Source organism: Triturus cristatus, chromosome 12 (genome assembly GCF_964204655.1).
Source record: "Triturus cristatus chromosome 12, aTriCri1.1, whole genome shotgun sequence".
Lineage (NCBI taxonomy): Eukaryota > Metazoa > Chordata > Amphibia > Caudata > Salamandridae > Triturus > Triturus cristatus.
Genome location: NC_140595.1, coordinates 549,916,993 through 549,942,398, shown reverse-complemented (window position 1 = coordinate 549,942,398; position 25,406 = coordinate 549,916,993). Strand labels below are relative to the sequence as shown.

General features: G+C 40.0%; 1 long non-coding RNA gene across 1 annotated transcript in view; it reads right to left on the bottom strand.

Moving 5' to 3' along the window:
* Positions 1–25,406, bottom strand: part of LOC146776258 (uncharacterized) — an 858,823-nt gene that overhangs the window by 121,920 nt on the left and 711,497 nt on the right. Inside the window, exon 8 of the long non-coding RNA XR_014972116.1 lies at positions 10,020–10,134. This is a non-coding gene — a long non-coding RNA (uncharacterized LOC146776258). The remainder of the gene's footprint in view (positions 1–10,019; positions 10,135–25,406) is intronic.

Below are 25,406 nucleotides of genomic sequence, written 5' to 3'. Positions count from 1 at the left end.
CATAGGACAATGATGTTAGGGATTTTTAAGCACTTTATAATGTTAAATACAGCAACATTAATATGTGCTGTGTGTTCAAAGCCCTAGATTCTATTTGGTGTGTATGTAGAGATATATTTGTGTACACTTATTTTACATGTGCTACATTGAAAACTCACATCATGGAAATTAGAAAACACATTATGTACTCTTCTCAACTATAAATATATATTCTGTATAAACCAAATGAAGATTATTTTAGTTGTGTGTATTACCAACAAATTACTCAGCCTATATCAGGGTCTCCAAACAGTTGTTTTGGAGCTACCAGTAGCTCACAGACCCCTTGAGAGTAGCACACAGCCTTGAGGTCACTTATTTGATGGTCATCGTTTCATGTAAATATTCACGAAAGGCTGTGTTCATGTGACATCACGGTCATCAGGCTGCAAATAGCAGGGCCTGATAATGTGGATTGCTCTGTCAGAATCATGGGCCAGGCTGGGGCTGAGTCACAGGGATGAACAACTGAAGCAATTGAGGTTAATCGGTACTAAACAGATTTCCTTGCCAGGTCAAAATTTGAGCTGTGCTTTAAAAAAAGCCCTGGATAGCTTTTAAATGGACAATTGAAAGGGAGGGTTACCTAACTTCTTGAGCTAACACTTAATTTCATTTTACTCCCATTTCAAATTGTGTCACTTCCAAACTGCAGGCCTCTTACTCCCAGTGGCTTGTATTCACTGTGCCATAGGTATTTATATTTAGCCTTCAATAGTTCACAATCTTTTGCACTGATCAGAAGTAGGTCAATCACAGATTATGTAGGAGCACCCTGGTGTAGGTGATATCACAGGCCTGCATTCGTGAGTATAAGCCATGACATGGTATGAGGTTAAACAAAGCAAACACAAGAGATGATGGACAGAGCGCTGAAACTTTTCAGACACTCATCCCCAGTCACAGACCTGGGTTGAATCTATCCCTGTTCTTTAGCTCACTGCAGCACGCAATTTAGGGCAACAAAGGAAACACAAACAGATAATATACGGAATGCTAATGAGCCGATGATGGATTCAACCCAGATCTATGACTGGGGGCGAGAGACTGAAAAGTATCAGCACTCCGTCCATCATCTTGTTGTGCTTACTTTGTTCTCCCTAAGTTGGCAGGGAAGCCTGGGAGATGAAGGGTGCTACCCCGAAACCGGTCCCAGGATGCTTGTTTCCAGTTTGGGGAAGACCTGGCTTGGCTGTTCAGGCTGGACTGTTCCCATGAGGCACATGGTTAACACTGATTTGATTATAGCTGGGTCTGAACTGGGGTGGTGAAGTGAGGTAAACAACGATGATGGATTCAACCCAGATCTGTGTCTGAGTGTCTTAAAAAAATCAGCGCTCTGTCCATCATCTTGTGTTTGCTTATTGGATGAGGTTAGTCAACAGGACACTATAAAGGTGGGCATTAAGATATTTGTTTTGGTCAGCATGTGAAAATACACATGTTGTATGTTCATTTATGAGCCATGCTTGTATCCATACAGGTCAACGCCCATTTGGAAGGCCAGGAAGGTGCAGACCCTGGGGATCTGCAAGCGGTGCAGCAACCATTGCCGGAAGAGGTGAGAGGACCTACAACGCTCAACCAGATAGTCAATGGAAGTCTAGCTTGAGCAGTCCTCCCAACATGGAAAGTGCATGCAACGCACCCTGAATGGGCCGTTGGGATCCCTACAGCATCAACAAGGTGCTAGGTTCTAATCAGAGTTTCACATGTTACATGGCAAATTTCTTGTAGGCGCAGGTGTAGAACTCCACTCTGCCAGTGGAGTGTGCGGAGATTTCCCTACTCTGCGCTCCACCGAGAACGCAGATTAGGGGAAAAAAACCAGAACCCCGCTAAATTAGCCCCCCGCCTCCACCCCCTAATAAAATAATAGTGACAACCTAATTTAAAAGAAATAAAGTCACTTACCTGTATTGCGGCGTCCCTGGGCTACCCTCCTCCTCCTCGCCGTACATTTTGCACGAACTGCGTGAAGGCATTCATAGTGGTATGTCTGGCCAACAGTGGTCTTTTCAATGTCTGGCCACCCCACTGACTGCATTCTTCCAACCATCCCAACCTTGTGCTCCACCTCCCGCCTCTTCTCTATCCCATATTTCCAGTCCTGTCCAAAGCACACACACCGTTGCACACACCCACACCAACACACACATGCAGCAGACACACATAAATAGAAAGAAATAAAATAAGACAGGTACCCAAACAAAGACACAGACACTGCAGCCACCACCAAACCCACATGCACCACCACCAGGACATCCACATACATTGCAGCTACCCCCATACTCACATGCACCACACCACCACCAGCACAACCACAGACACTGCAGCCACCACCACAACCACATGCACCACAATCACCCCATCACCTCCACAGCACACCCATCCACAAACACACAGACATTAAAATTAACATCCACAAAACTCAAACGCCCACACTCATCCAAACAACAGACACCTATAAAGCAAGAGACATCCAAATGTGCACGACATACAACAGACCTACACCCTCAACAGACAACTGCACATCAGACAATGCCACTCCCTCTACATCCTAAACCCAACTCCCAGCCGAACCCATTTTCCCAAAGATGTCCTTTTTACCCTTGCCCTAACCCTTCCAAACCCAGCCCACCCCAAGCCAATGCAAATCTAATACTTTCCACACCGCAACCCACCTCTTCCCCATGCTAACCCACCCTTAACAAATGCAAATATACTCCTTCTACAGCTCAACCCACACATTTGACATCCCAACCCACCCATACCAAATGCAAGAACACCTCTCCCAAAATCACACCCCTTCCGAAACCCAAAGGCACCCATCCCAAACCCAACTCCCCCTGTGAGATCTTTGAGGTGCCTGCTCTGCCCATTAGAAGCCCCTTCTTGAAGAGGTTTTACTTAGAAGTGAATTAGGAGGCAACGTTTTTTGCCATTGTCCAATAGTGCAACATTTTGAACTTTGTTGACTGCCATTTGCCTTTAACATTATTTTGAGAGCCTTATCTCATTTTGTGGAATAAATCCATACTTTTGATTTCACCAAATTAGCCCTGGCATTAATTTGAATTTTCCAAACAAATGTTTGATTCCTAGAAATGTTTCGAAGCAAAATGTGAACTATTTATTTTTCTTTAACATGACGGCAGGTAATACAACTTATTTTTTTGAGGTCTACTTTGTTAAGTGCATCCACTGGTTAACATAGTATGTGATGGTCATATAAATTTAGGTGCGGGCATTCATCATAGTAATGGTCACTTGAATCAACTAATTGAGATTACAAATCAAATTTTAGTTGGACGTGAACAATTTTGAGACTATTGAAATTGGATACAGGGCAGCACATGCACTAGACAAGGAGAAATGTTATATGGTTGTATATGTTGAATGCATATAATTTGTGACTGACATTGATTTTTCTGTTAAATTTCTAAGGTAAAGGTTACACCTTGTCTAGTGCGATTTCTACATTATGTTACATCGCACTTATCCCTATGATGTTGTAATGAGGGAGCCAAAATCCAGTATAATTAATCAAGTTGATTTATTGACAGCACGGCATATATCCATCGTGTTGGTCTTCAACACCGCATCTGATTCCTACTGGAATCCTACACTCCCAACCGCCCAAAATGGAACATGGAATGTAATACAAAAGATGCGCCATGCTAATGGAACTGTGGAGTAACAAAATCATTTATGCTTAAAACAAAATCTAACCCTTTGACAACATTAATATCATTATGATCACACGGTAAACGTGATAGGAAATCTGCAGTAACGTTTTTTTTTCCTGGCACATATTTAGTTTTGAAATTATACTCCTGAAGTCTTGACACTAATCCAGAAATTCTGGCAGTTGAATTCCAACCTCCACCTGTAGACAGAATAGTAACTAAAGGTTTATGATTTGTTCGGAGTAAGAACTTACTTCCCCACACATAAATCCTATAATGTTCCACTACCCATACACATGCAAGTAGTTCTTTTTCAATAACAGAATATTTACGTTCTGTCTCATTTAAAGTTCTCGATGCAAATGCAACATTCCATTCATGCATACCTTCCCTTTGAGATAATACACTCCCTAGACCATAGAGGCTGGCATCGACCGTAATGATGCATTCTTTTTTAATTCTGAAAGGTTTTAACGTGGGTGCATTGACTACATCTTTTTTTATATGCTCAAAAGCATTTTGCTGTTCATTTCCCCAAGAGAATGTGATATTTTGCCTTAGCAATTTTCGTAAAGGTTCCATCTTAGTTGCAAAATTTTCAATGAATTTACTGTAATATTCACACATTCCTGCGAATGATAATAACTGATCTTTGTTTACAGGGGTGAGAGCATTAATTATAGCATCAACATTGGACTTTTTTGGTACGACCCAATCACCAGAGAGCGTATGCCCTAAATACTCCACAGATTGTTTAAAAAGCTTGCACTTATGGGCTTTTAAAGTTAGACCATGACTGTTCAATCTTGTACACACTTCATTTAAATGATACTCATGCTCCTCAACATCCTTTGAAAAAATTAATATATCATCTTGGAAGCATTTAACGTAACTATCTATGTCTCTAAAGATTTGAAACATAACTCGTTGAAACACAGATGCAGCCGGCGCCAAACCAAATGGCATTCTGGTATATTGAAATAGGCCCTGTGGGGTAATAAATGCCGTTACTTTCTTAGACTCCTCGGTAAGTTCTATTTGGTGGTATGCAGATCTTAGATCTAACGTGGAAAAACAGTTTTGCACCCTCCAACATAGATACTACCTCATTAATATTTGGAAGTGGATGACAATCTATAACAATATTTGTGTTCAAAACCCTCAAGTCCACACATACTCTAAGTTTTTGGTCTGGTTTGCGTACCAAAACTATGGGCGAAACCCACTCGGATGATTCTATGGGTTCAATAATACCCTCATCAGATAGATCTTTCAACATTTCTCTTAATTCCTCTCTTACATTAATGGGAACTCCTCTCAACTTTTGTTTAACAGGTATAGCATTGGCCTTTAAAACAATATTGTGTGTAAAACTCTTCAATTTGCCCAACTTATCACAAAAAACGTTATCATAGGTTCCAATAATCCTTGTTTCTTTTTCCTCTAAACTATCTTTTGAATTGGTAATGGCAATAGTATTAACAACTTCCTCGCCTAAAGAGACTGGTTCTTCCGATCGTGGATTCAGGATTATACCCAACCTCCACTGGTCATGCCATCCCAACACATTCACCCCTTTGATGGCAATGTAAAGTTTAATTTGAACCACCCTTCCTTTAAAGCCTAGGGTAACATGCAAAAAACCTTCAAAATCAATTTTAGAACCATCAAAACTCTCAGCATGAATATCAGACGATTGTAACTTATCATAATCACACACATCCACCAACATGTCATCAAAATACTTCTTAGTAATAATTGTCCACGGTGATCCTGAATCCACCATTAATTTTATATCAGTCTCCATGATGCTAAAAACGCATATAGGTGATTTCAGATTGGTGTCAGGATCTTGGTTTACAATCGACACCACAAAGCCTTTGTCTTGTTCTAGAGATTCGTTGACACTGGTGACTTTATGGGATTCAGAATTGCTGGGAATGTTATTGCGTGTACGATTTGGCATCCGTTTCACATCCCTGCATACACTACTGAAATGACCAACCCTACCACAAACTCTGCACTCTTTGTTGACAGCAGGACATCCTGAAAATGATGCAATATGAAATTTGCTACCACATCTATAACAATAAGAGGATCCACTGCCATAGTCTGGTTTCCTGTTAGAATGATTCAAGGTTGGTTTTGACCTACATTCATGCGGATTTCCATTTTTTACGTCAACTTTCAACTTAATTACACAAATTTCTTCCTCACTGGTTGAAGTATTGGATTTTTTATTCACAATATCCATCCATTTCTCCGACTGTTCAGTAGCTTTTGCTGTTGCTATCGCCTCTTCTAAATTGGGATCTCCCATGTGTTCCATATGTTTTTAATGTGGGGATTTTAGGACTTTCTTTAAACACACCTGTACGGTGACTTTTTGATTTTTATTTGAATATCCTTTAATGTGCAAGTGTCAATTTTTTTAAAGGAGCTTCCACCAAATGTATACATACAATGTGATCATACAGATGTGTTTCTTTAAATATCTAACACATCAACATTACAGACATATGCATTGCACATGCATGGGTGCTGTGCAAATGTTAACAGGCAAGTCAATAGTTAACAGGTAAAAGTGGAGGTTACCGTCAATTGCGTCCACTACAGTGCTGGTTTTGTTCATCATCAAGCAGCAGCAGTGGCAGAACTTGGAAGACTGGATCCATGGCAGAACAGGAAGTGTGTAAGTGAGAAAACATGAGTTTCTGCATTATATCCCTTCCATTCCGCTAACTCAGGTGTGGAGGTTTTACCACCACAGTCACGTCAGTGGGAAGGCACATCGTGTTGGCCTTTTGGGGAAACTAGCGTTCCTCCTTCTGACAGCCACTTTTGCCTATGCCCCTGTTGATGCGGTCAAGATTTCCTGGTAGTGACAGCGGTAGAGTGGCCCTCTTTCGTCTAGGAATCCGCTAACATCTAAATAGGGCAGGCAAACCACCAAAAAAGACACTGCATCCCTCGATCTGCCAAGATCTAAAGCTGAGCCCAAATCTCATTCGCACTAGCCAGCTCACATTATCTGGAGCCTCACCAGAGAAATATTCCACCATGCATCAAGTGGCGGAATTTGCCGTAACTCCGCGTTAAAGTAACTCTAAGTGACCAAAAGTCTGCCACTTACAGAAGCAGAATTAAACATTCTGTCCACCACTAGTTAGTTCTGTCATGCTCTGAAGTATCTTCCTTCTTCTAGACATCAGCCACTCCAGGGAACCAAGTAAAGCAATAAATTGAACTATTAAATGTGTGTTCATGAGTCTAATTACACGTTTAAATATAGAGCAGTGGCTATAATTTCCGCAGATATCTAATATGCAGGATAACACTGAATTCTATTATAGCATTACATCCCACTGTTGAGGGCAATATCAATTGTGAAAGGCCATGGACCTGCGTTATAGATGCAAACCACAGACAAAGTGCTATGAAAAGGGTGGGGATCTTTAACTACTGGTATAGCCCTAGGCAAAAGGCAATTAACATTGTTAGAAAATTTCACACACAGGAAAGAAAGAGAAAGGAATATTGAAGCAGAAGGTTTATTCCAGCCATTACTGGTCCTGTGGTACTCAACTGAGCCACCCTGCTTTCGTCAATGGAGCTTCCAACATTCCAAAATACTCATAAAAATGTATATAGCTTTGCACCATACTTCTGCCATTTGTAAGCACTGTAAATGAAAGGTGTCATTACTATCTATCTAATGAAAGGGTACTTAATTTACTTACCTTTGAAAGATGGAAGGCTGAGTCTGCCTTTTCACGATTTGAACGTGTGACTTGTAGAGCACAACACGCTAGCAGCAAGGATCCTATTAATGAAAGTAGTATGTGATGTGGTACTACAATAGTACTACTAATGTACTTTCAAATGAAATTCACACCGGACCCAGACCGAGCCACATCTATCTTTTGTGTGCAGAGTTCTCCACCACAGTGGTGGAGATCTCCACACACATAGGTATATCTTTCAGTAGTAATTGTGGGAGGGATATGAGGAAGTGGATGGAAAATACAGAATACTTAATTCTAGATGCCAAGAGTTTAGGGAAATTTAAGGAGGGGATTACAGAGGGTCATGCTAATACTAACACATCCACCAAATAGTAAGACCATTACTATTCACAGACTACACTTCTAAAGTTATTACCGCCTTAAAGGTGCACCCACCCTGCCATTTGCTATAAACACACATATGTGTTGGTATTCATATAAATATATATGTAGTCTAACATAATTAGTTGAAATATTCATTTTATAGCAGTATCGATGCATACTCTAGTTAAATGCAAAGATGACAGTCAATACCCATGTTTCTATTGTTGTAACGCACTAAAATGATAAATACTATTTAAAAAATATATATTCATTTTACAGTAAATTGTTTTATATTTTAAATGTATTACTGTGAATATCAAAATATCTATAATATAATTAATGAAATTATTTGTTTCACATTTCTTTTGTATTTTAGATGTATTAATATAAAAATAAGTATGTATATATATTTTAATAGTAATACATTTAAAAGGTTAATGTAATGTAAATTTACTATGCCCACTACAAACAACAAAACAGTAGGGAAAGTCTTGCGCTTCGGAGGGATTACATTTACTATTCGAACTCCAAGCAGGCTAACAGTAGGGAAAGCTTTTGATTTTGAAAGGGTAAACTTTTACTATTGCCACTCCAGTCAGTGCAACAGTAGGGAAAGTGTTGCACTGTGGAGGGTAAAAATGTCTATTCCCACTCCAGTTTCTTCAACAGTAGGGGAAGTGTTGGGTTTCAGAGGATGAAATTTACCATTGCCACTCCAGTCAACGTAACAGGAGGGAAAGAGTTGGACTTGGGGGGAGGAGGAGGGTAAAATGTACTATCCCCACTCCAGTCTCTGTAACAATAGAGAACGCTTTGGATTTCAGAGGGGTGAGATGTATTATTCTGACTCCAAGCAGTGGAAACTGTTGAACTGGAAAGAGGTTCATTTTACTATTCCTCCAGCAGTCTAAGCAAGAGTAGGGAGAATAATTCACTTCAAACACATTACATACATGGGTTACCCCATAAATGGAGAAACAGATATGTAACTCTTAATAAAAAAACATATTAATTGAAATTTTACATAACTAAAATTCTATGTAGTAATTAACAATTAGTGATTAATTATTAATATTTCTTAATTAACTTCATATCCCGTCAATTCTAACAGCCTGCAAGGACAATTATGAAAATAAATCAGTATTACATAAATTGCATACTAAATATAAATCATAAAACGAAATAGAATGTATTGAACAATTGTTAATTACTACCTAATTAACCCTTTCGATGCGTGTGATGGAGCGATTCCGTCATGCGTGTCGGTCGTGCTGTGTGGATGACGGAACCGCTCCGTCACGGCCCCGCCCGCGCACGAACCCTTCAGCACAGCGCAGTAATCCACACCGCGCTGAAGGGGTTAACTTCCCACTCTATCAACATAAAAATTCGACAACCCGCTATGACCCCATAAATTACTATCAACATTAATAAAAATTCTAAATCACTTAAAATTTGAAGCTTTATTTGTGCAATGAATAGCATTTATATAAATAACACATAAAATGAGTATATCGACAAAAGCACATTAAAATAAATTTTAAAAAACTATATTTTAACTGTGATATTGGTAAAAACAATATTACAGAATTGACATTATTTAAAACTATCTTTGTTAAGAATGGAAGAAACTTATCAGTGATTTCGTATGGTATTGGTTGTGATATAATTCAAGCTCATAGTGTGAATTATATTATTAGACATAATGTACTGTTCTTGATGTGATTTGTACACTGTGCACTGATAACCTTTCGAATAATGAGCATTCAGGAGTGCCTTGTACACTGTGCACTGATAACCTTTTGACTAATGATGTGCAATGTTTCATTGAAAGTTAATCATTGTAAAACGAGTAATTTGCTTAAGGGTTAATTTTGTATCTAAACATCGTATTGGAAAACCCAGAAAGAAAAGCACGGTTTACAACTGTCAAATGGTTCCTTAAGCATTGTATTGGAAAGACCCAGAAAGAGAAGCACTTTTTTAAACTATCAAAGTTTCCTCCAGAATACACGTGTGTTGACATTTACATAAAATTCCAACCGGGTAATGAATCCAGCATTAAAACGGTTGACACATGCACATGTGCTTACATTGTATGAGCGGAGCGCCAAGGGTATTTAAATTAAACTGTGCCCGCTCGTCTTGCAATGCTTCACCTCGTTTCTACCCAGAAACTCACCGGATTCCAATCCTGCTTCTTTTCCACTGTGATGTGCATCCTGGGATTCTTCCTGCTTCCCGAGCTGGTCCTGGTGCCCCCGTGAATCCTGTCCTCTGGCGCAACTTCCTATAGTCTGATAAAAGAAAAGGGAAGCTTTATTTCCATTGCCTGGCAACCCTTGACAACAAAACAAAAATAACTAGAGTTCTTGGCATTGCGAAGACATTTAAAAGAACAAACACGGTAAGACTTTTATTACCGCTCAACTTAATTCAAATAAAAGTGCAAGAACTTTTGAACTCTGAAGTTTTATTTCAGAAAGAAACAAGAAACCGTCTGATTTCTATGAGAACCAAATTGTTTTTAACTCCTTGATAACCAGTGAACTTTGGCCAACTGTAAATGCTCATGGACTACGTTCACATTTGAATCAGAGTATTCAGGGTTGATAGCTTTAGTGATAATTAATATTGCAACTACGTATAGTTTGGGGCCCCTTTGGTATTATTTCTCTCTTTAGCTTTGGTGACGTTTGGTGTTCCTGACAAGATATTATTATTATTATTATTATTATTATTAGTTCTTATATAGCGCTCAACTCACCCTTGGGCATCTTGGCGCTTGCATTGGGAACCCGTCCTGGTTTTTCCCTGTGAGATAACCCGTACTGGGCATCCCCAAGGTGAAAGCCAGGCATCCCGCCGCGGGGGGGGCGTTGTGGAGATTAAGCAAGCTTGTTGCCCAGAGCTGCATAGTGTGAACTCGTGCTTAGAGTGGGCACCGAAGCGAGAATTATCGAGTCCGTGGACAATTGGGCTCCGGACCCTGCCGCGTCGGGAATTGAACCCTGGTCCCGGGTCCGACCTCTGCTTCAGGGTATGCCTCCTCTAACCAGTGAGCTACACTTCTCCACAATATTAATAAATGTATGTCAGATAAGAAGAATACTAAGTAATTATTATGATGAACACCTGCAGGATATAAATATGCATTTCTAATTTGCTTGTGTGATGTTTTAGGAACTTCTAATCAGCGAAACAAGAAAAAACAACGTGCACTATTTGGAGTAACTAATTCAGAACTTAATCATTGATAAAAAGGGTAGGCCCAAAAGAAAGAAGCATATATACTGATAAAAATAAGAAGTTATTTATGAATGTTTGAGTAACGTAGTTCTTTTCTTCTATTCAACTGTTGTAGGACAGACATTAGCCCCAAGGTACTTCCAGAAAAGAGGTACAAGCATTTCCAGAAAAGAAACATCTTACCAGCCTCCAGAGAGACTTTCCACTGACAATCCGCAGAAGTAGGAAGATATCCTGTTTCTTTTGTCTCTCTATCCCATCCCCCTTCCCCCTTCCCCCGGGAGGTTATCGGACTGGTAACTTTGATATTTGTTGCCATTCTTGTAATTTCCTGAGGGTTTTAGGAACAATCATGAAGGAAGGAACAAACTGGAATACAGGTGAGTGGCTGTCATAACAATATTATTTATCTCTAAACATTAAATTCTTGTCAATAATATTTGTGCATCACAATAGTTATGTGTCACAATATTTAATTTCTGATATTTTTATCTTACGTTATTTTTAAGTCAATAGTTTGTCCAGACTCCAGCCACAAAATTAAACCCGGTCTTTAATTTATACAATATCCAACTGCATACGCTCCACTTAGAAAATCTGTGGAATAATCAGGAAGAGATTTCTAACAACTCCAAAGACCTTCTTAAAGAGAAGCACAAGGCACAAAAAGTAGAACAAGATCTGGTGAATTTGAGATCTGGCTCACTTACAAATGCATTTTAGGTTTCAAATGTGTAATGGTATTTGAGCATTTTTTAAGTTTAATTACGCTACCACTGGCTAAGTTCTGATATGGGACTTTTTAACTAACTGGCTACTGTAGCAAATGGTCATCTTCTTCTACAATGGAGGAAATATGCCCTGCTTGCAAATCTGAACCTGAGGCAGTGACACTCTCTGAGACTTCAGGATCTGACACTAACGTCCCACCCTAGACCCCTACAAATCTAGTATTCTGTAACTAAAATAAAATGAAAATAAGTAAGTATTGCACAAATTGCATATTGAAAAATCAATTAAATAATTTATAAATTATAATTAATCATTATTACTTAATTAACGTCAGACCACATAACCCTAAAACATAGCATCCCACAACTAAAACATAAGCAACACAACTCAGTATTCCATATTTTACATAACTAAAAATCAATGTTGTATTTAACAATTAGTGATTAATTAATTATTACTTAATACATTTCATACCCTATACCCTGTCAAATCTAATAGCCTGCAAATAAGATAATGAAAATAAAGCAGTATTACATAAATTAGATGCTAAATATCAATCATATAACTAAATAGAATGTATTGAACAATTGTTGATTACTACCTAATTAACTTCCCACTCCTTCAACATAAAAATTCAACAACCCGCTATGACCCCATACATTACTATCAACATTAATAAAAATTCTGAATCACTTAAAATTACAAGCTTTATTTGTGTAATTAATAGCATTTATATAAACAATAGCAACACATAAATTGAGTATATCAGCCAAAGTACATTTAAATAAATAAAAACCTATATTTTAATTGTTATATTGGTGAAAACAATATTAAAAATTGACATTATTTAAAACTATTATTTACCTCTATACATGAAATTCTTGTCAACATTATTTGTGCATCGCAATAGTTGTGTGTCATAATTATTTAATTTCTGATATTTCTGTCTTACATTATTTTTAAGTCAATCTTTTGTCCAGACAACAGCCACAAAATTGTACCGTCTTAAATTCATACAACACCCAACTGCATACGCTCCACTTAGAAAATCTGTGGAATAATCAGGAAGAGACTTCTAACATCTCCAAAGACCTTATTAAAGAGAAGTACAAGGCACACAACATAGAACAAGAGCTGGTGAATTTGAGATATGGCTCACTTACAACTGAATTTTTAGTCTTCAAATGTGTAATGGTATTTGAGCATTTTTTAAGTTTAATTACACTACCACTGGCTAAGTTCTGATATGGGACTTTTTCACTAACTGGCTACTGTAGCAAATGGTCATCTGCTTCTACAATTGAGGAAATATGCCCTGCTTGCAAATCTGAACCTGAGGCAGTGACACTCTCTGAGAATTCTGAGATCTGACACATGAAGAAATATTTTATATAGCATTGCGAGGTTTTTAATATCAATGTAGTATGCTAAGCACTCAATTTTGAATCTGAAATAGCATGTAAACTTCTTATTTTCTTTTTGCTGTACCCGTTTTTTATATATATTTTGATACTGTGTATTTATGGTGTTGCATTTTAATTTGTGTATATTTGTGTGCTTCATATTGTTTGTTTTTTCGGAGTTAGCCCCTGAATAAACTGAATTCTGATAGAGTGAATTTTGAAAACATTGATATCTAAAGCATGCACTACTACTTCTTCCAAATGTAATGGACATGCAAGCAGACTTAAAAAATGTAGAATGCAAGGTTGAGGTGCTGTGTTCAATGAAGGATATAATATGAAGTAGTCGCCAGATGGAATGGGAGCCCGTCCCTGGGGCCAACCATTATTTTGCACCACCTATGTTCACATCAAGAGAGATAGGATCATTCTCAATTGAAAGTAAAACTAAACTTTAAAAATGGGGAAAAATATGTGTCACTTGGGTTTGATCTCAAAAGCTGAATTTGAGAAAGTGAATTATTAATTGGGAGGGATGGCAGTCCACTACAATCAATAAGGTCACTAACATGTTAGGTCGAATTAAAGGTTTCAATAAATCACACCTGATCTCAACCCCTGGTGGTTATAACACAGAGTATTTGGTTTAACTTTACAAAATATGTAAAGTGTTTAGAGGTACCAAAACAGTTAATAAGTCAAAATCACAACCCAGTATTAACCCATTGCAAATTAAAAAAATGTTAAAATTATTTAATGGACAAAGTGACAACCAAACGACAAAACTCCAACGAGGGGACTGGAGATATACATTTTAGAAGCTTTAAGTAAAAATAGAGCCAAGAAATCTTTAGGGCCAATGTGGGTCAGTGGTCACAGCTAGGCCTGGGCAAAAATTTCGTTCCGTTCGCGGAAATTGCGATAATTTGACATTTTTGCGTTCCGCGGAGAGCGCGAAAATGTCAAAAATTCCGGTTTCCGCAGCTTGGCGATAATTTGTTTCTTGCTCGCGCTGTAAAATGATACATTCTCGCGCGCGCGCGATCGCCTTACCTGAATCCCTGCGTTCGCCGACAAGTTTTCTTGATCCGGTCGCGTTCTCCATGAGATGTTGTATTGTTTTTAGCCATTTGCGCTGTCTCGCGACAGTTCGCGCCCGCAGTGACGTCATGCGTCGCGCGATCACGTCTTTCTTCTCGCGATCATGCACCGCGAGAACAACTCAAAACAAGATGGCCGCGCCCGCAAGCAACCACATGGGTAAGTTGGCGACCCGCAACCATGCAGAAAATCTCGCGAACATGCCGGAAAAAAACTTCCGCATCTTTGCGATATTTCTGCTTGTTTGCGATAATTTTAAACATTCTCGCGATAATTTGCGAAGGTTAATTCCGCAAATTCCGCCCACCCCTAGTCACAGCAGACCGGGACCTAGGTGCGATTTCAGTGCAAACGCAATGAAGTAAGGATAGGATACACCAACCAGGTCTGATCCAGTCGGAGGCTTTACAGTGGCTTTGGTCTGGAAAATGGAAATCAAAATCCTTCAGCGGGGCAAGGCAGCAGGCTGTAACCACAGAGGACCCCACATTACCTGATCGGTCTGGATGAGGTCCCAGTGAAGCTCTTGGTTTTGGCAAGGAAAATCTCCTACCGGAAAATTGGATTTTGGACGCAGGAAAGTCTTCTCACCATTCCGATATTTTTTGCACCTTTGTCCGTTCAAGATCTTTACCCTCAAACTTTGGGCCTGATTTATAGTTTAGTAGAGAGGGAACTCTGTTCCCTCACCACCAAAATGAAAGTCCATCATCCTCATTTTGATTTGGGAAGACCTTCAGTATGTCAATGGTGGAGACTACTCCCTCTCCGCTGCAGACATACACCTCCGAAAAGCCCAACAGAGTAGTCTCTTTTTCAGAGCTCAGAATCCTCCAGTGGGGTAAGGCTATTGGCGGCATCCAATGAGGACCAACACAGCTGGATACCTTCTCACCAAGGTCCTGCTGAAATGGATTTGCTTATACAGAGAAGCTCTGAGTGGAGGAAACATGTTTCTTTAGACCAGCAAGGGTGCCTTGGGTGCATAGGCTTGGCAGGTGTTAAACCTTCACTCACCTGAAAAGCAGGACGTTCAACTTGAGAGATGTGATGCTTGTTCCCGATTCCCCCAAGAATCTCCTTCAGACGAGACTGAATATATAAACAGCCTGCCCAAATAAAACTCTTCAGGGAAGGGGGAAATGGGACAAAATAATAAAGAGAAAGACACTCCGACTCTTGCTTAACCTTCTAAAAACGGGCTGCCTGCTTCGTCTTGATAGTGTCTATTTGCAAAACAGGAGAACAAAAGGATCATTAGCTCACTAAATAAACAGTGTTATGACAGTTATTATTTCCACAATAGCTCAGAACATCGTACCTTTCTTTTACTCAGGTTGAGTCATCACCTGAACATCGTTATACAACTTACAATTCTGCAATGACAATAATTACTGCTTGAGAGTCTTGTTTTGAGAAACCTTTTGTAGATTGTCGATTTAACAATTGTTTTCTGCAATGTTCACAAATGTTCTAATGTCACTTCGTTCTCACAAAATCCTTTCTGTTGTTTTCACAGAGTCTTTGTCAAGAAAAATGACGTTCCAAGCTGAAGCACTTTGAAGAAAACAAGCTAAGTCTTTTTCTGCTTGTAATTAGGAATTGTTTGTGCAAGCTTGCATTATCTTTTATTCTAAGGCGCCAAACTGATAACATGAAAAGAACTTACTTGATGTAACGTGCATTGTTCGTTAATTACTCACTGACTGATCTTCTTCTGTTTTGTTTCCCTTCTGGAGCGGGGAACTGTTTCGCTGTAACTCCGGAAGAGATCGCTAGAGGTTTCCTGGACTGCGAGGGAAGGAACAGGAGTCCGGACCGGAATCACCGATGCGGAGGCAAAGAGCTGGAATCCGGGACGCAGGAGCTTGAAGTCCGCCGTCAGGTAAGTGAAGAACAAACGAGCGCAAGCATGATTCCTTGCGAGTCTGGGGTTTAAATAGCTTGCGGGAGGGTGGGGTTCTCACCGGGAGGGAACAAGAGCACACGTGCAAGTACTCGTGTTGAAAGGCAGCTGTTACGAACGTGACTTCCAACTGTCTAGCAGGGGCATGTTTACAACGTGCTTGTGAAATCAACGTGACAATGCTGCCATGCTCTCATGAAACGTGCTATAAGAACGCGCTGATTCGTACATCTTTCAAACAAACATTTACAAAACCAAATGAGAGAAAATAATACACATAGTTAAAGCCATGAGTTTACACTTATCAATTTAGCTGTATCACATCAAGGATCTTCTGCTTGAGTCTGAGCATGATTGTTACAACAAACTGTAACAGTCGCTCCCCTTAAAGGCCGCCCTACAGGGCGAGGCTTGAGAGGGTACCTCAAATAAAATTGCCTTAAAAGCCGAGGGGCATGAACAAACGATGCTGGTTCCCAAGAATTTTCAGTATCATCAAAACCCTTCCAAGCTATCAAATAATACAGTTTACGCTGTATTCTTTTTGCATCCAAAATTTTTCGTACTTCATACTCTAAATGCCCATCAATTTGAATGGGAGGAGGTGGAGGTTCGGGTCTAGTATCAGGATTATATGGTTTCAACAAGGAGACATGAAAGGCAGGATGTACTGGATATTCTAAAGGGAGTTCTAATTGTACAGTTACTGGGTTGATGATTTTGTCTATAGTAAATGGTCCTATGTATTTTGGTGACAATTTTCTTGAACTTGTCAAGTTTAAATTTTTTGTAGAAAGCCACACCTTATCTCCTATTTGATATTTAGGGGTATCTATCCTGTGTTTATCTGCTTGTCTTTTCATTGATTCCTTATACTTGTTTAAATGTTTAATAGCCTTTTCTTGTATGTCTACTAGTGTAGATAATCGTTCCATGACTCCAGGATTTAAAGAAGGAGTGACTGTCATAGGCAATGCTTGTGGATGATAGCCCTGCATAAAGTAAAACGGAGTACACTTGGTTGCAGAATGTACATTGTTGTTATAAATAAACTCTGCAACAGGTAAAACTTTGTCCCATTCAGTGGTAAACTCTGCCATTATACAACGCAGTGTTTGTAGTAATGTTTGATTTACTCTTTCTGTTTGGCCGTCCGTTTCAGGATGAAAAGCCGTAGAAAGAGCTATTTCCATTTTTAGACTTTTTCCTAAATTTGTCCAAAATTTAGAGGTAAATTGACTGCCCCTATCTGAAAGGATCTTGGTTGGCAAACCATGTAATCTCACAATTTCTTTAATGAAAATGTCAGTCAATTCTGCCGCTGTAGGTAATTTAGTTAAAGGAATGAAGTGTGCCATTTTTGACAGATAATCCACTACTACTAGAATAGTCGTGTAGGTATTAGACATAGGTAAATTAGTTATAAAGTCCAAACTAATTGTGTGCCAAGGAGTTGGAGGAGTGGGTAATGGTTGTAATAAACCCATAGGTGCTTTATGCAGAGATTTATTCCTGGCACAAATTGGACATGCACTGACATATTTCTTAATATCTGACATCATTGAATGCCACCAAAAATGTTTTTTGCAGCTGTCCAGAGTCTTTTGTGAACCTGGATGACCAGCTAAACTTGAGTCATGGTGCCAGGCCATTACTTTTTCTTGCAATTCCTTAGTTGGTACATACAATAAAGCATCATGATAAAATAAACCATCCTGTATGGAATGAAGAGGATTTTTTAGCCAATCTTGGGTTATTAATTTTAAATGCTCTTCTCTGATACTTTTTAAAAAATTCTCTTGAGCAATTGGTGCCAAAATTTTTTGTGGAGGAATTATGGGAGGACCTAATTCTTCTTTTCTCAGATCTGCGGTGTACCCATATCTAGATAGCACATCAGACTGGATTTGCTGTACTCCTGGTCGGTACGTTATAACAAAATCAAAGGCACTAAAGAAATTTAACCACCGCATTTGCCTAGGTGTTAACGCTCTTACAGAACCAAAAAACTGCAAATTTTTGTGATCACTAAAAATTGTGACAGGAAATTTTGTGCCCATTAAATGATGCCTCCATTCGGAAAATGCCAACTTTATTGCCAAGAGCTCCCTCTCGGCTACAGTGTAATTTTGCTCAGCTGGCAACAGTTTTTTTGAATAATAAGCTACAGGATGAAGTTGTCCATCCTGAACATCTCTTTGAGAAAGCACGGCTCCCACCGCCACCTGTGATGCATCTGCCTCAACAAAAAAAGGAAGATCGGGGTCTGGATGCTTCAACACAGGTGCAGAGGTGAATTTTTCCTTGAGTGATTCAAACGCATGAGCCGCTTGCTCTGACCATACAAATTTTTGTCCCTTGTGCAACAATTTAGTTAAAGGTACAACAGTCTCAGCAAAATGTGGAATAAAACGCCTGTAAAAGTTGGCAAACCCTAAGACCTTTTGAATTTCTTTTACTGTTGTGGGTTCAGGCCAATCCTTAATTGCATTCACCTTTTTAACATTCATCATTATGCCTGCTGGAGATAAACAGTATCCAAGGAACTCAACTGTGTCTGTATTAAAAATACATTTTTCAAGCTTAGCAAACAAATGATTTGTAGACAATTTCTGTAATACCGCTCTCACTTGGTGTACATGTTCCTCTCGAGTTTTAGAATAAATCAGTATATCATCAATGTATACAATGACGCAAACATCAAGAAATTCATGCAACACCTCATTGATAAAAAATTGGAATGCTGCCGGTGCATTGCATAAACCAAATGGCATGACTGTATATTCAAATAATCCAAACTTGGTTTTGAAAGCAGTTTTCCACTCATCATTTTCTTTCACTCTGACGAGGTGATATGCACCTCTCAGATCCAGTTTTGTGTAAATAGTGGAATGGCGTAATTGGTCAAGAAGAACAGGAATCAAAGGCAATGGATATTTGTTTTTTATCGTGGCTTTATTTAACCCGCGATAGTCAATGCAAGCGCGGAGACTTCCATCAGGTTTAGGAATAAAAAAGAGTGGCGAGGATACTGGAGAGGTGGAATGTCTGATAAAACCTGATGCTAATAGTTCATCAAGATACGTTCTCAAATACTTAGTTTCCTCTTCTGTGAGGGCATACACTCTGGTGTTAGGCAAGGTAGCTCCGGGTATTAAATCTATTCGACAATCATATGATCTATGAGGCGGTAAAGAACCAGCCTTCACAGGATCGAATACATCTTTAAAATCTTGATATTCACATGGTATATTCACCAGATTAGTATTTGTAGAGGCACAATGTAGGGTTGTCATTGAGTCATTCAATGCTTCCTGATAACAAGATTCTCGACAATAAGTGGAATCTAAGGTAACTGTTCGTAAGGTCCAATTAATTTTAGGGTTATGCAAAGTTAACCATGGTACCCCTAAAATAAGACCAAATGTTGGTGTATCAATTAAGTCAAAGCAAATTTGTTCGGTATGTCCATTTTGACACACCATAATCAAAGGACTAGTTTTCTTTGTTATCATTCCTGAAGATAAAGCCGAACCGTCCACTGCACAAACAGCTTCAGGTTGAGCCTTCCATTCAATGGGTATCTGTAATCTTTCAGCCATTTTAATATCCATAAAATTTCCAGTGGCTCCACAATCTAATAAGACTGAGACTGAATGACGCACATGGGTATTAACAATCAAAACTACCTGTATTAGAAAATGTCGTGGAATTCTGGGGACTACATTAGTTGCAATATCGGAGGTCATTAAAAGGTTCTTACTCGCACAAGAGACCCCCTTTCTTGACGAGTTATTTAGTTTTCCTGCTCACTAGAATCTGTTATGACTGAACTGATTTTCTTTGGTCCTTTTGGTTTAATAGGACACTCTTTTGCAAAATGCCCAGACTTGGCACAGTATAAACAAAGGTTCAACCTTCTCCTCCTATCTTTTTCCTCTGTGGATAATGGTCCCTTAATTGTTACAATCTGCATAGGCTCAACATCTGAAACCTTCGTATCAGTTTCTTTCTTATCAGATTTTGACACAGAGAACCTTGGCTCAAATCGTACTTTTTCACCTTTTCTCTCTCCTAAGCGATGATCTAGTTTTACAACTAAATCTACCAAATCTGAGTATTCTTCTGGAAGATCTACAATATGAGCCAAAGCATCCTTTAGGTCATCGCGCAAACCTCTGTAAAACAGGGATGTACGTTTTTCCTCCGGCCACTGGGTTTCAGTTAGAAGTCTGTTAAACAAGGTTACATAGGTTAACAAGTCCTGTTTACCTTGCTTTAGATTTAGTAACTCATTGTCACTGGCTTGAACATAAGTATGCTTCGCAAACAATTTTGCCATGGTGTTTTTAAAATGTGGCCAGTTATGTAGAATGGGATCATCTCTATTTACATAAGGTATAGACCAATTTGCTGCTGTACCCCCCAGATAAGAGAGCACAAACGCCACTTTGGTCGCGTCAGTAGGAAACAAGTGTGGTTTGCATATGAAATGCAACTGACATTGGCTGAGGAACACATCGAATTTACTTGAATCGCCAAAGAAGCGTTCTGGAGCTGCCAAAGGAACAACATTAGGGACAGCTACCGTGACTTGCACTGGAGAAGAATTAGAATCTGAACTCGTGAAAACCTTAGAAGTTTTAGACTTAGTACCAAAACTTAAAGAATCTGACTCAAACGTGGAAACAGGATTTCCCCATAAAGAGTCTCTTGGCTTATAACGAAGAACCTCTTGTCTTAAAATCGTATTCTCATGTTTTAATGAGTCGATTTCTACTTGCATTTTCTGCAACATGTCTGATATGGATTTCTTTCTTTCTAGATCTTCAGTCAATGCCTGCGCCATTGCTTGGCCATTGATTGTATCGTTTTCAGAATCCATATCTCTCAAGGAGAACCTATTTATTGTGAAGGCTTGCGCTTCTGTTAAACCTTCACTCACCTGAAAAGCAGGACGTTCAACTTGAGAGATGTGATGCTTGTTCCCGATTCCCCCAAGAATCTCCTTCAGACGAGACTGAATATATAAACAGCCTGCCCAAATAAAACTCTTCAGGGAAGGGGGAAATGGGACAAAATAATAAAGAGAAAGACACTCCGACTCTTGCTTAACCTTCTAAAAACGGGCTGCCTGCTTCGTCTTGATAGTGTCTATTTGCAAAACAGGAGAACAAAAGGATCATTAGCTCACTAAATAAACAGTGTTATGACAGTTATTATTTCCACAATAGCTCAGAACATCGTACCTTTCTTTTACTCAGGTTGAGTCATCACCTGAACATCGTTATACAACTTACAATTCTGCAATGACAATAATTACTGCTTGAGAGTCTTGTTTTGAGAAACCTTTTGTAGATTGTCGATTTAACAATTGTTTTCTGCAATGTTCACAAATGTTCTAATGTCACTTCGTTCTCACAAAATCCTTTCTGTTGTTTTCACAGAGTCTTTGTCAAGAAAAATGACGTTCCAAGCTGAAGCACTTTGAAGAAAACAAGCTAAGTCTTTTTCTGCTTGTAATTAGGAATTGTTTGTGCAAGCTTGCATTATCTTTTATTCTAAGGCGCCAAACTGATAACATGAAAAGAACTTACTTGATGTAACGTGCATTGTTCGTTAATTACTCACTGACTGATCTTCTTCTGTTTTGTTTCCCTTCTGGAGCGGGGAACTGTTTCGCTGTAACTCCGGAAGAGATCGCTAGAGGTTTCCTGGACTGCGAGGGAAGGAACAGGAGTCCGGACCGGAATCACCGATGCGGAGGCAAAGAGCTGGAATCCGGGACGCAGGAGCTTGAAGTCCGCCGTCAGGTAAGTGAAGAACAAACGAGCGCAAGCATGATTCCTTGCGAGTCTGGGGTTTAAATAGCTTGCGGGAGGGTGGGGTTCTCACCGGGAGGGAACAAGAGCACACGTGCAAGTACTCGTGTTGAAAGGCAGCTGTTACGAACGTGACTTCCAACTGTCTAGCAGGGGCATGTTTACAACGTGCTTGTGAAATCAACGTGACAATGCTGCCATGCTCTCATGAAACGTGCTATAAGAACGCGCTGATTCGTACATCTTTCAAACAAACATTTACAAAACCAAATGAGAGAAAATAATACACATAGTTAAAGCCATGAGTTTACACTTATCAATTTAGCTGTATCACATCAAGGATCTTCTGCTTGAGTCTGAGCATGATTGTTACAACAAACTGTAACAGTAGGCTTGCCTCTGTCCCCCGGACGTTTGGAAGTTCAATGTCCCAGGTTTTCAGCAGTGATAGGAGAAGACCATTTAGACACAGTTAAGGGTTCCAGGGCCTAAGAAACAGTGCTGGGGGGGGGGTCATGACTCACTCCAGGAGCAGAGGCTAGCAGCAGGGTCCAATTCAGATCCAGGGGGTACTGTGAAGCCAAGCACTTCATGAAAAAGACCACTTGCAACTTTTTGTGGCACTGTAGCCTACACAGGAGGTCAGCCAACTGACCCCTTGAGTTGACTGTGTTGCCCTGGGTGCAAGTGGTAGAAGGCCAAGCGCATCAGCTCTCCTCACGGGTCTCAAACAGCAGGTGCAGTCCTTTTTCTCTTCTTACACTGATAGAGTGTTCTGAAAAAGGTGTCTTGAGGTGAAAGATTTATGTCTGGGCCTAGTTGTCAGTGGGGTGAATCCCAGCCCCTCCGTAACCAATTGGGGAAAAGCTCCCATGGGTAACCCTACCCACTTTTACAGCAGCTCCTGTGTGCCCTACTGAAGATAATCTCACAGTGCACCTTACTCACTAAATCCAAGATGGATACATTATTTTCCTTTTTCACAGAGCTTTGGGGCCCACTACGAGGTTGTGTTCACCTCTGTGGTCACTCCAAACCTATTCTTAGGGCAGCTTCCCCCACTTTCCTTGGTGCCTGCCTGACTGAAAGGACAAACAAGAGGCCTTTTCAGGTGTCTCTGCTCTGGGAGCAATTTCATACCGCAAAAGGACCTTTCACCAACTTGGTGTCAGTGGGAGGGCTAGTGAAAATTAGCCTCCACGAGCTTCAGGCAGGGAACAGGTGATTTTCTAAAAGTCAATTATCTTAATAGTTTCACACATCTGACTTTACTATTAGGTTTGTCTTTTAATGGATATTAAAAGGAATCATTTAATCATTGTTCTAGCTGTTCCCCAGCCTGAGACAGCAGAATTAATATGTAATACTGCTTCCCAGTGTTTCTCTGTGAGCCAGTTAACCTTACTACTGTCAAAACAGATTTTGGATGCTAGTCATTGTAAGGCAATATTAACCTTAGATTTCTACATGTCCAGCTTTCAAATATCATGCACCCAGCCTTGTTACAAGGCCTGCCAAAGGATAACTTAATAATAAATACAAGGCAGGTTTATTTTCTCATGTAAAATGGGCCATTTTGAATATGCAGTAGCCAGGCTGCAGTGCTAGACTTAGAAACATGTTTCTCTTGCCACTAATGGATGGGACAGTTGTGTTGTAGTACGTGGGTGACATTTAACTTTCCCTCACATGGCTGTATTTTGGGATATTTATACTGTGGCCGAATAAGGAACTTAAATAGGCCAATTAGGAGTAAGCCAATTTCAACATGTTTTAGGGTTCAGAGCACACACTTTGGGGCTTGGTTGGCTGCATCCCAGTGCACAGAGTCAAAACTTCAGGAGTAATAGTCCACAAAAAATAAAGTCAGAGCTCAAAGAGAGACACTTTCTCACACTGAATTAGTAGGCATGCAATAGACAGAGGGCAGATATAGAAGCTTATTTATAACCTGGTGGGATATATGTCATAATTTGAGACCGACAAAGCTGAGTGAAATCTCTGTGTCTTCAGTGGAGATTTAATTGAATGCATGATGCTTTACTTATCAAGCCCCATTGTTTAATGAACCCACTTTGCAAGTTATTTGGTATTCTGAAAACTCTCAAAATTGCAGTTTATTTTCAGAAAGCCAAAGAACAATGACCATGATGTGCAGGGTGTTTTCTACTTGTGTGTGAAGGCCATTGATGGATTTCCTTACATTAGACTGCAATGCATGGCACAAAGAAATGACTATTTTTGCATGTTCACCCACACATTTTTCAACTGATGCTGATGGTTTTTTGACTCCAAAAGTGTGCTGGGGCCTGCTAGCCAGACCTAAGGGCCAGTGTTCTGAACCCTTAACTAAATTGAGTTGAATTGGCTATACCCAATTGTCAAGTACTGACTTACTTACAAATCCCTAGCATATGGTACCCAGGGCATGTGGGACAGAGGATCCACACAGGGCTGCAGCATTGGTTGTGCCACCCTGAGTGTGACAAAGGACTAAATGGCTCCCAGCCTGCAACTGCAGAGTGGAAGAGCAGTGTGTGCACTGCTAGTTCCACTTTGCCATTAAAACCAACGGCAAAGCCACCACTCGCTTAACATAATATATAAGACTCCTTTAAAGAAGGCCAATTAAATCCTATGGCAGTGAGCTATGTATTGTTAAGTACGACACATATTTTTTTAAATGCCTTAACAGAAACTCTTCTAAATTGTAGTTTTGCTGGGGAAAGACTAATAGCCCTATTGGATAACACAGGGATACCGACTGGCATCCCAGGGTGGCCAACTCCTAAATGGCACTGCCTAACTGGGTACTTTTAGGTATCAAATGAATGGTGGCATTAAATCAGACTTGAATCTCAAGTCAAGATTTATGTCACTTTTATAGTTAAGCGTCTTCTATAAAGTTGACACTCTGTGTCCAGCTAGTCTAGTGGCCTCCCAAAAGCCTTAGCACACAGGCATCTTTCTGCCCACATGGGGACACCTGTAAATGACTCCCAGCCTAAGGAATAAAGGCAGTTTCCAAAGAGTGAGGTGTTACCTCCTCTAGGGACTGACCATAGTGGGCACCAGGCATATCCCCATTGGGCCACCAGGTTGGGGGCCGGTTTTGGGCCCCTGGGGGCCATTTTTGTTACTGGGCCGGCAATATCGGCCTCCTTCCCCCCAGGGGGGCTGGAAGAGCAGTTTGCCAGGGCAGCTTTGGGTTCCCAGTCCGGCCCTGGCTCCTCACACAGGAAGGCCACTCAGGGTGTTATCCCCAAAGGAGAGCTTCATAGCGGAAGCCGCTTTTGAAGGGCTGTCTGGAACAAAACTCCCGGGCAAGAAGCCCTTTGTTCCTGCAGACAAGTTGG